This window comes from Buceros rhinoceros, unplaced genomic scaffold, assembly GCF_000710305.1.
Source record: "Buceros rhinoceros silvestris isolate BGI_N320 unplaced genomic scaffold, ASM71030v1 scaffold1924, whole genome shotgun sequence".
NCBI classification, from domain to species: Eukaryota; Metazoa; Chordata; class Aves; order Bucerotiformes; family Bucerotidae; genus Buceros; species Buceros rhinoceros.
The window spans coordinates 18,898-24,852 of NW_010407462.1; the positions used below are offsets into that span (position 1 = coordinate 18,898).

General features: G+C 49.4%; 1 protein-coding gene across 1 annotated transcript in view; it reads left to right on the forward strand.

The window, feature by feature from the left end:
• Window positions 1–5,955, forward strand: part of ZC3H18 (zinc finger CCCH-type containing 18) — a 34,900-nt gene that overhangs the window by 10,916 nt on the left and 18,029 nt on the right. The gene's annotated exons all lie outside the window — the stretch shown is intronic.

The following is a 5,955-nucleotide window of genomic DNA, read 5'->3' on the forward strand; positions in this document are numbered from 1 at the left end:
CCTGCTGAAGGACATCTCCAGGGAAACCAGATTAGCAGCATCAGTGTCTTCAGCGGTGCGTGGACACCCAGGTGTGTCTATGGCCAAAGAGGGCTGGGGAAGCTGTGTTTCCCCAGACGTGTTGGAGCTTCTCCCACTGGCTGATGGCTGTGGTGTTTCTCAAGCGCTAGAGGAAGGTGCGAAACATCGTGAGCATGAGGAAAAGTGTGTGTTAGCGAAGGACAGGAGCAAGGTGCCACGTGGAATTGTGAGGTTTTAGGTGGGAGCAGGGTTTAAGCTTGAAGAGTTTTTATCAGCATTACTAGGAGAAAAGCTGACTTTTGGTGATGGCCCTTGTTCCCGAAAGGAAGTCACCATTTCAGACCTGTTTGAAGGAGCCTTGTGAGCGCTTTGGAGCAGTAACAGTGTCAGTGGTTATAGGGATTATACACTAATTATTAATTATATGCTACATTCAGTGATAATCTTCACTTACAACTGTAATTTGCGCACCTTAATTACCACATTTGCTGTCGGTTTGTGCTCTCATTGGGTTGGTGGTGGCAGAGATCTTGCTGTCCAGAACCATGTGATGAAGGCTATGATGATGATGAAAGTGACATTAGCTGATTGGCAGCTCAGGTTCTTACTCATTGACAGTCACTGTCACCAGGATCACTGCGCAAGGCTGACCCTGCTGCTTGATCCTTCCCTTGACGTCCGTGCCGACTCATGGGGCAGGAATTTGAGAGAGACTTAGATATTAGGGCTGCCCAAGGTTTGCTGGGTAGGAGCAGTGGCCTTGTTCATCTTGGGTCCTTCTTGCTCTGTGTAACCATCTGTGTGAGCCCAGAGACAAGATTTACAGCGTTTGTGATGTTGCATGCTTGGCGGATACAGGTTCCCTGCTTCCCTCTCCAACATAAGCACCGCTTCAGGGAGCTGGGGAGGCCTCTTGGATCTCCAAAACAAGCTTCTGAATTAAAAACAGTCCTTGATAGGCCTCTCTGCTTGTTTCATTTTAAGTCTGCTGTTCTTTCTAGAAGGGGGTTGTAGAGAATCTGCTGTCGAAAGTGTCCTCAGCCGTGTCCTATAATGCAAACGCTGATGATGGTAAGACCAGGCAGAGAGCTGGGAGAGAGGGACAGCGAGCAGGGCTGCCTTCTGGCTTTGTGCGGGGCTTTAAAAGCTGTTGGTGAGAAGCGTTTGTCATTTTTGTGTTCAATAGGGAGCTAGTGCTGAGCCAAGAGCTTTAAAATCTCCCCAGAAAATCTTAGGTCGGCACCTACACACAGTATCTTCTCTTAGAGCAGGGTGGAATTAGTGGGAGTACTCGCCAGTAAACTCAAAGCCCTACGCTGTTGGAGGCAGCTCTCCGCATGCTCTTAATGGGACTGCAGTTCCTGCTGCTGAAACCCATGTCAGATGAACAACTCCCTGACAGGAGGCTGGAGCAAGGTGGAGGTTGGTCTCTTCTCCCCAGGAACAAGTGACAGGACCAGAGGAACCGGCCTCCGATTGTTCCAGGGGAGATTTAGGTTGGATATTAGGAAAAATTTCTTTACGGAGTGGGTTTTCAGGCATTGGAAGAGGCTGCCCAAGGCAGTGGTGGAGTCCCCATCCCTGGAGGGGTTTCCCAGCCGTGTGGAGGTGCTGCTGAGGGACAGGGGTCGGGGGGACCTGGCAGTGCTGGGGACTTGAGATGCTTAAAGGTCTCTTCCAACCAAATGATTCTGTGAACACTCTTATGACAGCTTTTACAGGTGCAGAGAAAAGAAAAATAGGTTTTAAAAAGCTTTATAACAGAGGGAAAGCACAATTCCACAGCTTTGCCCTTGCAGAAGACGTCCCTCCTCCAGCAGCTGCTGTTTCCCGACACTGCATTGCCCTGGAGCCTCCGTCACGCTTACGGCATGACTTGGCTTCGGGCAGTGCCATGTTGTCCCACAGAACGTTTTGACAGGCTCCAAACTTCCTCGTGGCAGCTCAGCACTTCGAGCCATCTCACCTTTTCTCCACATACCTTCATGCCGTGCTGCGGAGGGTCGGGTTTGGCACCTTGGGATTAAACAGCTCCCGAGTTTGTTTAATGCGTAAAAGGTTTGTGATTGCACTTCCTGGGCAACAGGATGCAAAGCAGTGGCGTGGTGCTCACCTCCAGCTCTATTTATAGACTCCGGGCTTTCCCTCATGGTTAGATCCCAACTTTTGGCAGGTCCGGCCTTTCCAGGCATCATGTGGCAATGGGGACTGGCTCGCGCCGGCAGCTGCCCGTTAGCATTCCTGTGCCAAAGGCCCTGCTCTTCCCTTGCTAATGAGCTGGGGAAGTTGGAAAGCTGCTCCACAGGCATTGTGCAACCGGCGAGGAGCTTTGCCAAAGGCAGAGCAGAGGATGTCTGTAATTACAGGGAGATGCCGGTCGGTCCATCAGCATACGAGCTCCCTCAAGTAGAGGCGAGAGGAAGAAACCAACCGACTTCCAGAATGCAGGATTGAAAGGGGTGAGGGAAAACTCAGAATGCTGATGGCCAGGAAGACAAAAACAAATTCTCTTTGCATGATACTGAAAGCAGGAAGGTTTAATCTGATCTCTAAACAGCAGCAGAGCCATTCAGGCAAGTAACGCAGAGGAGCCGGAGGGCTCCCTGGTATCCCTGGTTGCTGCAGATGAGGAGGATTAGAATTGAATGACAAAGATTTAAACCCTAACGGACTCGGGTGCAAATGTTTCTCCTTTAACCTTTCAGAAGAAGAGGCTGCAGCATTTGGGCTTCAGGGTTGTCCCATGTGGATTGGACTTTTTGGAAGGAATGTGCAATTGGTGCTTTATGTGTTGGGATTTTTTTCTTTCCCAAGCTTAAGGTGAGCGCTCTGAGAAGTGTATAATCTGAGATTGCAATGCTAATAAATGTTCCTCCTCCTCCTCCCTCCTCAGGCATCGAACACTTAAACAAGCCAGGACACTTCGTGATCAATTAGAGGGATAAGCTGGCTGGCTGTCCCCATGCTCCCCATCTCCAGAACAAGTTCTGATGCCCCAGGCCCTGACTGGTTTTGCTGAGTACAAAACTTTTGCTTTATCTCTTCTGTCTTACCAGTCTCGCTCACTGTTGTGCAAAGCGTTTAGGGATAAAGAAGTGGCATGAAATATTTGATCTGAAGAGACTTAGAGCAGCACAAGATGTTCTTACCTGGGCTGCTGGCCTTTTGCTTAGAGCAAAGGCCCTGCACACAGAAGCCGTGGTTGGCTTTAATCCTCCTCTTGTTGCGCAGGTCTTTGTCCCACCCTCATCCGAGCGCATCTGCTGGTTTCAGGAGCGCATGAAGCAGCTAGTGCCATGGGACCTGTTAGCAGCTGTATTTCCAAAGCACTGAGGGACGTTGAGGAGTCAGACGCACTGGTGAGGACAGCAGGCTCAGGGTTGCTGTTCTGAGCTGGGGTAGCACTAGGTGGTTGTTGACAAAGCGGGGAGGAAGAAGAAGGAGCAATCCCATGCTGCGGTCTGTGAGAGGGACGTTGGGTGCTTGCCCACCTGGGTTTCCTCTGTGGAGGATGCTGGGGGCCCCAGTGAGAAGCAGCACAGGAAAAAAACCTTTTGGTGAGAAATTTGCCATCTCCAGTGCTCACAAACTTGTCCTGAAGTCTGACCTAAAAGCTAATTCCATGCAGACAAGTTTGGTGAGAGGCCACAATACAGGCCCCAGAATCTGTGGGGTGCTGGTGCCAGGTGGAGTGAGGAAGAGGCTGTTGTCCTCAGAGGTGTCCCAGAGGTGACAGCAGCTCCGAAGCTGCCAAGAAGGAGCCATGTCCTGGTGAACCACCTTGTGATTATTGCGCACACAACAGTTTTTTGGGAGGAAGTTTTCTTCAACTGGGCTAAAGATTATCGATGGAGGGCACTTAGGCAGCCATTAAAAACCAAAAATAACACCTGCACGTAGGGACAGTGTGAAATTTGAAGCAATGTCACAAAGGGCAGCTCTTCCATAGCAGACCATAAATCCTTGGAGAAACCCTTCCAGTAAGGAGCATTGTGCTTCTTTCCAGCTTCCGCTGAGGTGGCAGTAGCCATCAGCTGGGAGATGCTACCTAATGCTGCAGTTCCAGGGACAAAAGCTCCCTTGGCAGAGCTCACCCTTGTGTTATTTTTTTTCAAGTTGACTTGGTAATAGGTCGTTGTTAATGTCTGGGGTGAGGAGAGGACAACCTGGAGTCTGAAATCAATGAACGCTACTTGCCCAGGGCCTGCAAGTTAGAAAGTGTTGGAGTGAAGTTGATTAGATAAAGGAGTGGCACAAGTAAGGGAATGCAAATGGAGTGATTCATGAGAGTGTGTGTGTGATCCCAAACCAACTCAACTCGTTTTTCAGAGGAATCTGTAATTCTGAGTGTTCTGGGTTGTCGTCACCTTTCTTGACGGCTTCTGGTGGTCTCGTGTCTCCGGCTGGGTCTGCTTTCTGGCTTTTGGTGTTGTAGGGGCTCTGTAGGAGAGCAGCTGTGTGCTTTGGTGGGCTTAGTAAGAGCCTCTCATCCTGGTGGATTTGAGCTTCTCTTAGTTCTTCCTGTGAAAACATCGGCTGTTTCTTAAAAAATCTTAATTTGGTCCTGTTTGTGGAGCCACAGGAGGAGCAGGTAGGATGGACAAATCTGTGCTCTTCCTGGTTTTGAGGCAGGCAGCAGTAAGACCCTGGAGCTCTCTGAATTAGTCCTATGTACATGAGAAGCTACTGAGGGGACAGAGCAGCCTCCATCAGGAGACCTAGATTTGCTGTTCAGGTGTCTGCACCCTCCCTGGGCAGCTCCTTGGTGTGAAGTGAGTTATGAGAAGCAAATGGCCCCAGGCCATTGGGTTTCCCAGGCTGAAACAAGGTTTATCGGCTCCTGCTGGGGCTGGAACTCTGCTCCTCCTGCACACCCCAGGTCTGCCATGCCACCTTCACGCAGCATCGCTCAGAAGAGGGTTTCTCTCACCACGTACAGAACAAGCCCCGTGTTGCTCTGCAATTCTTTGGACTCATCACCAAGCACCCTGGATGATAACGCTGTGGGGATAAACATTATGATAACTTGTTTACATCCCCATTTTTTGTTCCTGGAGCAATGGGACCTGGTCAGACAGCTTTGCTTTCATTTCTGCTCCCAGTTCGTTTGGGAAATTGGCCATCACAAAATCGCTCTGTGATCCAAATCATCAAAAACTTCTCAAAGTTCTTCTCAAAGCATTTCTGTTGACTGGAGTTTTCATTAGTCTTCGTGGTTCTTGAGGTTCTGCCTCCACTTCCACAGTAAAAGGAGAAGAGTTTCGTAACCCTGAATCGAGTGACTCAGATGTGGATCTCAAGGAACGAGGTTTTTCTCTGGCATGGCAGAGATGGGATTACTGGAGAGATCTCCCACACTGGATTTTATTAAAACACGGCAGAGGCCAGAGCAGAGTGGCTGCATGAGGGTACCTCTGCTTTAGAGGAGGCTCTCAAGGCGTCAAATGCTCAGCCCTGAGGGTAGATCCCATCTCAGATACATTTATCTACCTGCTGTGATGATTTCATACTGGAGGTTCAGATTGTATCTCCACTATTTAATTTCAAAGCCTCTCCCCATCAGGCTTTGAAGAAACTTTTTTTTTTTCTTTTAAGTGACTGATAACTCTGCTTGAGATGGAAACATCTTGAGAAAAGCATATCCTTTGCTAATAGCTCACCAAGATCCTCAGCACCACCTCCAAGCTTCAGCACTTCCGTCGCAGCTGCACATAGGTGGGCTGCATAGTCACACGAGTGACTATTACTGTGCTGAGACAGGAAAAACCTTCCAGTGTTGCATGGGGTTTATTCTGCAGCGTCCACAGGTCCCTTGGCATGTGGCTCCAGTTGTTCCTCGAGTCCACTTCCTCTGGAAAATTCCACTGGAGGAAAACTCGCGCCAGTGCTGCTGACGCAACACTCACTTTCCTAAAAAAAAAAAAAAAAAAAAAA